The sequence below is a fragment of the Oncorhynchus tshawytscha genome, linkage group LG33 (assembly GCF_018296145.1).
Source record: "Oncorhynchus tshawytscha isolate Ot180627B linkage group LG33, Otsh_v2.0, whole genome shotgun sequence".
NCBI classification, from domain to species: Eukaryota; Metazoa; Chordata; class Actinopteri; order Salmoniformes; family Salmonidae; genus Oncorhynchus; species Oncorhynchus tshawytscha.
In genome coordinates this window covers 37,014,541-37,025,071 of record NC_056461.1, presented here as the reverse complement: position 1 = coordinate 37,025,071, position 10,531 = coordinate 37,014,541, and the positions used below count along the sequence as shown (strand labels likewise).

General features: G+C 44.6%; 1 protein-coding gene across 5 annotated transcripts in view; it reads left to right on the top strand.

Moving 5' to 3' along the window:
- Positions 1 to 772: 772 nt before the first annotated feature.
- The window catches only part of LOC112228164 (lysine-specific demethylase 6B), a 37,075-nt gene continuing 27,316 nt past the window's right edge, over positions 773 to 10,531 (top strand). For 2 of the 5 annotated variants that reach the window (XR_006080681.1, XR_006080680.1), the window contains exons 1-2: positions 773 to 853; positions 5,907 to 6,060. The gene's annotated coding sequence lies outside the window, so the exon portion shown is untranslated. Of the gene's footprint in view, positions 854 to 5,903; positions 6,061 to 10,531 lie in introns of all 5 variants that reach the window. The other 3 variants (XM_042311356.1, XM_042311358.1, XM_042311360.1) reach the window with 3 other exon arrangements.

Genomic DNA, 10,531 nt, shown 5'->3' with positions numbered 1-10,531 from the left:
AAAGGGGTCCTGTGTGGCTCAGTTGGTAGAGCATGGTTCTTGCAACAACAGGGTTGTGGGTTCAATGCCAATGGGTGACCAGTATTAAAATGTATGGCCTCACTACTGTGAGTCACTCTGTATAATAGTGTGCTAAATGACTAAAATGTAAAGTGCTTGTCTCATATAGTATGGAAGGAGAGAGTTAGTCCCTCTGATTGGAGCACAATACAACTGATTCCAGCACTTGAATATAGTAAGGGAACAGTAGGAGCAGTGCTGTCACTTCTTTAAATAAATGTATTGATGGAAAGCTTTACAGTTGTCATTATGGAGGATGCTGTATGATTTGGGCAATATCTGCCAGAGAGAAAATGGAGTCTTTGCTACCTCAGTGTGGTGGTTTAAAAATAGCTTCTAGTTCTGTTGGCTTTATTCCAAATCCACACACACACCCTCTATCTTTCATTGGTGAAGTTCATTTTGCATGTCCCGGTGCCCCAGGTGGGAGGAGATTTCAGTTAAGGACCAATGGAATGGTCTAAAATGAACAAACTTCTCCCACCCGGGGCACCAGGCAATGCAAAACGAACTTGCCGACTCTGTCTTTGTCCCCTCCCCCTTTTAATGTTGGATGATTGAGAGGAGACCCTCCTTCCTCATTGGCCGGTGTGAATTAAATGGCGGTGTGTGGCCCCGCCCCTCCGGTCTCTGCACGTGGATCAGTCTGGTGTTAGAGCCTGAGCATCAGAGAGGAGAGGAAACCAGGAGAAGAGGAGAGGGACGAGAGAAAGAGGAGAGGATTGGGGGAGACGAGGAGGAGGACAGAGGAAAAGGGAGAGGAGCCAAGGTGTGAAAACAAAGGAAATAACAGGTAAAACAAGAAATGTGTGTATGTGTGTTCAGTAGGTGAGCAATTGTGTATGCCTTTTTGCAAATATTGTTATGGTACGTCTATTGGTGTTTGTGTGTTGGGACATGTCTGTAAGTCTGTGTTCATATCTGACTACAGCACAATGCACAAACTGTAGCTTAATGTGTACATACTGTATTCTGTCTATGTCTGCAGATTGTGCAGCACAGTTAAACATGCACACCCACACACATGCATATACACACAGGCCCACACACACACTGTACTTAAACACAGTCAGCTGATTTGTCTCTAAGCCTCTGTTTAGACTCAGGCATCGACTTGTACTTTATAGCAACTGTGTTTTTGGTCTGTGTTGATGAGTGTGTTTGGTTGCTGTGACACGGTAGTAAAACAGAGATAGTAACATTATATTCCCGTGCTGGAGGTGATTAACATAGTGTCAATAGAAAGCTTTCCGATAGGGAGTGCTGCTTGCCAGTTTATGGCTAAAAGGTTATGGGGTTAAAATGAATTGGATATACCCAGTGTATTGTTCAGAAGTTTAATGACAATGCAGGCCTTTTAGATTCAAGCTTGCCAGGGGGTTTCCTAGTGTGCACAGCCCAGACAGGGAGCCTGATAGTGGGCTAAAGACGCTGGTGTCTTCCTTGTGCTAAAAATGGTTGGGCATCGTTGACCTACATTTAGTGCAGTATTTATACAGTACAGTGACTCACTCTCCTCTGGTGGCTGCAAATAGAATGAGTAAAGAATAGCCTTGTTTCCCCTCGTTAAACCACAACAACTCACCCACGTGGATACTAACACCCTAACACACACTCTGGGCATCAGGGTGTGTTTCTTCTGTGTCCACCACTGGTTACCAACCAGTACACCCAACCACTTGACCATGGTGATTCTATTATGAGGTTAATGTTCAGCACACACACCAGCTGTCTGTTTTAATTTCCTCCCAAATAGGTTCCAGGTGGTCAGATTTGTGTGGGTGTTTGTGTTTCATTGCAGGAATTTAGTGGTAAATGTTTGTATTTGTTATTAGAGGCTGGGGTTAGAGGTCAGTAGGCTGATATTTAGAGGTCAGGGGTGAGGGGTCAGTGTGATGGCTGTCTGAGGACACAGCCCCTCCACCCCCTGCAGTGTCACAGATCATACAGTGCCTGCCCTGCCAATACATGTTCCTAGTGATTATCACCATGACAACCAGCCATTTGGATGTACTCGCCCAGACACACTTTCTCTGACACGTTAACACACACACAGACACGCTCACTAACACACAACCACACACACTCCTTCACTGTTGTCGTCTTTGAAATGCCACCTGGTCTGTTGGTGTTCTCGCCACCTGGTCTGTTGGTAAAAAAAGACGCTCACCTCCGTCCCCCCTGTTCCAAGCCTGCAGTGGTACATTCCAGTACCCCTCTGAGGTCTGTGCTTTCTGGAGCATACAGAGGAAGAAGCCTCCATTTTGGAGAGAAGGAGAAGGTAGATGTGGGAAAGAAGGGGACGGAGAGCAGAGCTGTAGAAAGTTATTTTTAGAAAAGCAATTTATATTAATGTCCTGCTTTCTGCTTTGTGTCAACTCAGGTCAACATCAGCCTTTACATTGTCTTAAAAACATGGATTACCTACAGTAGGCTACATACATATCAGTGTTTGTGGTGTCGAGGGTGTATGTGTCAGTTTGTCTGTTTGCTACCGTGTCCGTCTGTATTTCAGGCTGATTTGTGTAGTTATGTATTATAGGTCTGACTGAGAAGTAGGGGGACAACATTTCAGTACATTTTCCAAAATTCCCAGGTTTTTCAGAAATCCCAGTTGGAAGAATCCTACAACCAGGATTTCTGGAAAACCTGGGCAATTTGAGAACGTTACCAGAATGTTGCAACCCTAAGTGCTGAGAAGTGAAAGCCCTCACTTTCCCAGCTCTCTCTCTGTCAGTTTGTTCTATTTGTGTAGGTGTGATCAGAGCCAGGTGTGGTGTGGTGGTGCAGCTCATCCCCCCCATATAAGATAGTATCATTGTGGTTCCTGCACTGACTGTAGAGGCTCCGCCATGTTCACCCACACAGAGGGAAAAACATCTGCACTGGGTTGCTATGCCACCAGCAGGCTGATACAAACACAGTGTGTCAGTGTAGCGTAACAGGTGAGGATTATTGCTGTATTGGAATCAGTTGTCTCTGCCTCTTTGGTTGAGGGACACTACTGTTCTTGAGTCATTTTCAGAAAAGTTCAAAGCCAGGGTTTGACATTTTGCTTTAACCTCAACATTTCTGCAAACTTTGAGACTATTGTCTATTGAGGCAACTAAAATAGGAGATTTGAAAGCACTTCCATTGGCAGATGTCTATTGTGCTCAGTGTTATTCTGCACCATAGCTGGTTGGTCACTGAGGCCAACATGTCTTCCAGTATAAACTAATTCTGAAGGAGTGGGATGGTCAGTCTCACCCCTGGAGCTGGCACCTGACTTGAGAGAAGAGATAGGAAGAGAGGAGAGGGGGAAGGGGCAACAAAGCCTCCTTCACTCACGCCGCCAAACTTACCCTAGTAAAACTGACTATTCTACCGATCCTCGACTTCGGCGATGTCATCTACAAAATAGCTTCCAACACTCTACTCAGCAAACTGGATATAGTTTATCACAGTGCCATCCGTTTTGTTACTAAAGCACCTTATACCACCCACCACTGCGACCTGTATGCTCTAGTCGGCTGGCCCTCGCTACATATTCGTAGCCAGACCCACTGGCTCCAGGTCATCTACAAGTCCATGCTAGGTAAAGCTCCGCCTTATCTCAGTTCACTGGTCACGATGGCAACACCCACCCGTAGCACGCGCTCCAGCAGGTGTATCTCACTGATCATCCCTAAAGCCAACACCTCATTTGGCCGCCTTTCGTTCTAGTTTTCTGCTGCCTGTGACTGGAACGAATTGCAAAAATCGCTGAAGTTGGAGGCTTTTATCTCCCTCACCAACTTCAAACATCTGCTATCTGAGCAGCTAACCGATCGCTGCAGCTGCACATAGTCTATCGGTAAATAGCCCACCCAATTTTACCTACCTCATCCCCATACTGTTTATATTTATTTACTTTTCTGCTCTTTTGCACACCAGTATCTCTACCTGTACATGACCATCTGATCATTTATCACTCCAGTGTTAATCTGCTAAATTGTAATTATTAATCTGCTAAATTGTAATTACGCCTACCTCCTCATGCCTTTTGCACACAATGTATATAGACTCTCTTTTTTTTCTACTGTGTCATTGACTTGTTTATTGTTTACTCCATGTGTAACTCTGTGTTGTTGTCTGCTCACACTGCTATGCTTTATCTTGGCCAGGTCGCAGTTGTACATGAGAACTTGTTCTCAACTAGCCTACCTGGTTAAATAAAGGTGAACTAAAAATAAAAAGGGATGGAGGAGGGAACATCTAGATAGTGGATGAGGAGGAGTTGACTAAGAACAAGGTTATTCAGGAAAGGAATGTAACTGGTTTAGTAGTGTGGTTGAATAATAAGTCATTGGAGCAGGGCTTCTTGCAGCAGTGGGGGAACTTCAGTTCTTTATGAACATCTATAGGCCCACATCACAGTTTAGAGGCGACTTATCCTCTTAGATATTTATCTTTCCAGATGTTAATAGGAGATGCAATTAATAACAGATTTTAGACTTTTTTCCCTTTTCATAACCCACATAACACAAGCCACATAACACAACCCACATAACGACATCTGAACTAATGAATGGGTAATAATAATGGGAATGTCATAATATCATTGACACTCGTATCTCAAGGGTCATTTACACACACACACACACACACACACACACACACACACACACACACACAGAGAGAGTGTCAAAGATATACACAATCACACTCCCTCTGCACTGAAATCCACACGCTAATTGAAAAACAAGTCAGCCGCCAGAGCATACAAACCTTCCTTATGCTTTCATTTCCCTAGAAACTGGTGTATGCATGCACAAACACACAGACATACACAAATGTACACACACACACACACACACACACATACACACACACACACATACACACACACACACACAAATAGCAGGGGGGTGCAGACAGTCAGGTGCAGCCTCACACACGCACACACACACACACACACACAAGCACACAGTGAAGGAAAGGTGTCTCTGTAAAGCAGAGTCTTGATCTTGACTCTGGGGTAAATTATATCATTTGTTGCCAAGGATACAGGATGAGAGAGAGTGTGAGAGAGGCTGACATGTGGTGAGATATTGAGAGGCAGACATGTGGTGAGAGAGTGAGAGGCAGACATGTGGTGAGAGAGAGAGGGAGAGAGAGACAGACATGTGAAAAAAGAGTGAGAGACAGACATGTGGAGTGAGAGACAGACGTGTAGTGAGAGACAGAGACAGACATGTGGAGTGAGAGACAGACAGACATGTGGAGTGAGAGACAGAGACAGACATGTGGAGAGAGAGACAGAGACAGACATGTGGAGAGAGAGAGAGAGAGAGAGATATGTGGAGAGAGAGAGAGAGACAGACAGACATGTGTAGAGAGTGAGAGACACATGTGGAGAGAGAGAGTGAGAGAAGGAGTGAGGTAGACAGGAATTAGTCTTGTTGAATGGGGCTGGAATAGGAGATGTGACGAGTCGTTATGTGAGTGGCCAGAGAAAGGAAGGCAAAAATAAATTAAATCCGACTGGTTGGTCAAAGGGGGCAGGGCCATCCTCACTCTCGCTTCTCTCACTCTTCCTCTCTGCCTTCTCTACTGAGCCATTCCTTCCCTTTCTTTGTCTGTCTACTGAGGGGAGAAACGCCAGAGAAAACGGTGTTTGTGACAGAGAGGGAGCGGGAGAGAAAGAGGGAAAGAGAGGGGGGAGAGGGGAGGACAAGAGAGGAATGACAAGATGGAAGAATGGAATGGCAATACATACCTTCTTTTCAGACAATAACCCCTTTCATGTCCTCACATCTGTGTCCTACCTGACAGTGGTTTCTCCTCCCTCTCTCCTGTGCGTGTATGTGTGTGCCGGCTAGCAGAGGTAGTGGATGCCCGTTCTGTTTAACAGGACGTCAGACTGAAGCTGAAGTGGGCTGCTGTCTCGCTCTCCCTGAGTGAGTGGCATCTTCACACAGCTGGGACCAGAGAGACTGTCTCCCCCTCTCTCTCTCTCTCACAGCACTCAGCAGCAAGGTAAGACTAAAATGCTCCTTCTCCTCTCTCAAACACACACACTGGCAGGGGGTCACAGTAAGAGACCGAGGTTGCCCCGGAGAGGGATATGTATTTCTCTGGTGACAGAGACACCAGTTACCGTGGAGATATAGTAAGGTTTGAGGACAGTGATTTCTCTGGTGACAGTGTCATGGATGGAGACACTAGTCTTCTTGGTGACAGACACAGATGGAGGGCTGCAGACTGAAGCGACTGACTGACTGACTGTCCCTCTCTTTGTACTGCTGGAGATACTAAAGATGAAATGTGGAGCCACCCCCTTCCTCCACCCTCCACTCACCCAGCTATACAGTACACTTCTCCATTTGTCTTATGAAATGCCCATTCTCTCTCTCTCTGACTCTCCTTCTACTCCCTCTCTCTGCATTGGAAACACAATTCCTGCATGTGTGTGTTAGAGGTCATGTGTGAGACACGGCTTGGGGTAGAATAGTAGTGGGGGAGTACAGATAGAGGCATTTGTGGAGGAAATGGAATCATTATTGATTGCTATGGTGATCTCAGGCACCAGGCAGGAAGCACTAGAGACACGCTGACCATTGCAACTCTGTATACTGTATTGTGTGTGTCATGTGGACCAGACATAGATGAGATACACTACATGACCAAAAGTATGTGGATACCTGCTTGTTGAACATCTCATTCCAAAATCATGGGCATTAATATGGAGTTGGTCCCCTCCTGTGCTGCGAAAACAGCCTCCACTCTTCTTGGAAGGCTTTCCACTAGATGTTGGAACATTGCTGCGGGGACTTGCTTCCATTCAGCCACAAGAGCATTAGTGAGGTCGCGCACTGATGTTGGGCAATTAGGCCTGGCTTGCAGTCGGTGTTCCAATTCAGCCCAAAGGTGTTCGATGGGGTTGAGGTCAAGGCTATGTGCTGGCCAGTCAAGTTCTTCCACACCAATCTCGACAAACCATTTATGTATGGATCTTGCTTTGTGCACAAAGGAATTATCATACTGAAACAGAAAAGGGCCTTCCCCAAACTGTTGCTACAAAGTTGGAAGCACGGAATCGTCTAGAATGTCATTGTATGCTGTAGCGTGAAGATTTCCCTTCACTGGAACTAAGGGGCCTAGCCCGAACCATGGAAAACAGCCCCAGGCCATTATTTCTCCTCCACCATACTTTACAGTTGGCGCTATGCATTGGGGCAGGTAGCGTTCTCCTGGCATCCGCAAAACCCAGATTTGTCCATCGGACTGCCAGATGGTGAAGCGTGATTCATCACTCCAGAGAACGTGTTTCCACTGCTCCAGAGTCCAATGGCGGTGAGCTTTACACCACTCCAGCCAACGCTTGGCATTGCACATGGTGTTTTTGGTCTTGTGTAAGGCTGCTCGGCCATTGAAACCCGTTTGTGACCAACCGCCTTGATTTGGTCTTATGTAGCAAAATTTGAAATTGTCTTTTTTACATTGGATAAAAGCAGAGACACAGAGCTACAAAATGGTATATCATACACTGTATTTGAGGAACAATGGGAAAGTAATACTGCTTTGAAAATTGATAAACTTGTAACCTCACTTTTGAGAAAAGGGCCTTTGAATGTTTCAGCATCGTTTACACCCTCTTAAGCTTTAGCCCCACCCATCTCTTTAAGGGTTGATCCGAGCGTTCTGTCCTAACAACAACAGTCTAACAACAAAGCTAACATTGGCTAGCTTGCTAGCTACTTCTAGATACAAATGAGAGAACAGCTAACTGACCATTTTACTCACCCTTGCAGAGTTGGTTAGGCTGTTTTTATGTTATCCAGAGCGTTGGTGACTTTAACTGTGCTGCTGGCAGCAATTTACTTTTTTTGCCAACGTTTACTGACACCGGCCATATTCATTGGGTGTTGAGCATTCGTAAATTCATCAGTTATTCTGCGCTCTGGCACACTCAGATGAGAGTGCTCTGAAATCGGAGTAGATAGCCAGAGCAAATTTACCAGCTACGTCGATCAACAGTTGTCGCAGTGACAGTCTATTGAAATGGTTACTTGCATAGTGGAGTCTTTTGTTAAGACATGTAGCTAGCTTGCTAGGTCAAAATGAACCATAATCCCAACTCGTGATGTTACTACCCTGTATTAATCTGCAGGTAGCTAACCAACCAGGTTCAATGTTAGCTAGCTAACATGAGTCTATAACTAGCAAAGCAAATGGCTTTGAGATACGAATAATAAGATCATACATGTAATGTTAGCTTGCAAGCCCGCCAGCTAATGTTAGCTAGCTAGCTAACAGTATACTAACTTGAAATGAAAACGACTTTCTGTCATAATTAGAAATGTCTAATATCTGAAAATGTAGCTAGCTAGACTATCTTACCCTTATACATCATGGATGGATGCCTCTCCCTGTCACAAATGCCATGGTTGCCCTTAGTTTGAAGATGTAATCCAGAGACAGCTGTTTTCTCCATCTCCTTAGCTATCATACTTTAATTCCACTGATTTCAAAACTTGGTCCTTCAGAAAGTGGAGAGCAACACGTATGCAGTTCTACTATGCAATACTTTAAAAAAAAGAAGCTGTGTAGACAGGATTACCTACACATACTGACCAGCTCAAATAGACAGAAGTGTGTTATATTGCAGACCAATCTGAACTCATCTCTCGGCATGTCCAGCCCATTCATTATCTCAGCGAAATCATGGCTAGCGGGAAGATTGCTGTCTTTTTCTGTGGCTAATCCAACTAGGCTCATAATTTAACAATTTTATTCGTATTTACAGATGGCATACAAGTCTGTTATTAAGGCACATGAAAGTTCACATGTTCCAGAAGGCATTTCTGCCAAAAAACACATTTTGGTTAAAAAGAAAGTGAAGTAGTGACCCGCGACATACGCCTAGTTACCTGAAACGAGTCACATTTCATGACGCTCCGGACGAACAGTTGTTGTGCTGACGCTGTACTCCGTAGTGAGTGTTGCAACCAAGGACAGACTAATTTTACACGCTACGCACTTCAGTACTGGGCGGTCCCATTCTGTGAGCTTGTGTGGCCTACCATTTCGCGGCTGAGCCGTTGTTGCTTCTAGACATTTCCACTTCACAATAACAGCACTTAGGGTTGACTGGGGTAGCTTTAGCAGGGCAGACATTTGACGGACTGACTTGTTGGAAAGGTGGCATCCTATGACAGTGCCATGTTGAAAGTCACTGAGCTCTTTTGTAAGGCCATTCTACTGTCAATGTTTGTCTATGGAGATTGCATGGCTGTGTGCTCGATTTGATTCACCTGTTAGCAACAGGTGTGGCTGAAATAGTCTAATCCACTAATCTGAAGGGATGTCCACATACTTTTGTATATACAGTGTATGAGCGGTCTATCTATCATGTATTTTGTATAAACAATACATTCTTTATTATTCTAAGTGTGTGTGTGTGTGTGTGTGCATTTGTTTGTGTGCATAATGTTTCTGTGAGAGACAATGCACAGTGCTGCATACTGGTAGCTGTGTGAGAGAGGGTTAGTGTATGTGTGTATACAGTGTTTGCTGTATATTGACAGCTACAGTAGATGAGTAAGCAAAGTCTATTCTCTGCCTGTGGACACAAGGAGGATGTAAAAATAGCTATTTTTCCCCTACACCCTCTCACCCCCTGAATTAGAGAGATTTCCTATGTGCTGACATACTATAATCCCTCTGTGGTCTCTCTCACACACACACACACACACACGTGCACACACACATACATGCACGCACACACACTCCATAGACAAACATTGGGGCAGCAGGTAGCCTAGTGGTTAGAGCGTTGGGCCAGTAACCAAAAGGTTGCTGGATTGAATCCCCGAGCTGACAAGGTAAAAATATGTCGTTCTGCCCCTGAACAAGGCAGTTAACCCACTGTTCCCCGGTAGGCCGTCATTGTAAATAATAATTTGTTCTCAACTGACTTTCCTAGTTAAATAAATAAAAAATACATTAAAAAAACACACACAGGGCTGATATCATGTTACCACTCTTGATGCCCCTCTCACCTGTCCTCCTTTAGTTGTCCTAATTCATTAATGGCACAAGCCTGGAGGCAGACATGTACCTGTAGACTCACTAGATCTGACATACATTATGGTGAAGAATGCATCCATGGATCATAGATCTCTAGAAGTGCTAGATTATTGGATATGTAACTTGGAAGAACACTATAGAATCAAGATATTATAATGCATAGTTGCAGCCCTCACAAACACTCTGACCATATATTTGATAACTTTGTCTCATAAAATGTTCTGAGTTCTTGTTCTACCTAAAGTCTATATCGCTTTGGGCAATTCGACGGTAACAGAATTACACTTTGACTCAGATCTTTCACTTTAAAATGTATGTCAAACAAAAACCATTGATTTCAGAGTTTAACAAACCATACAACTCTATGCACAAGGACTACTTTGAGCAGCCCCCCCCCCCATCCATCCATAACCCCTGC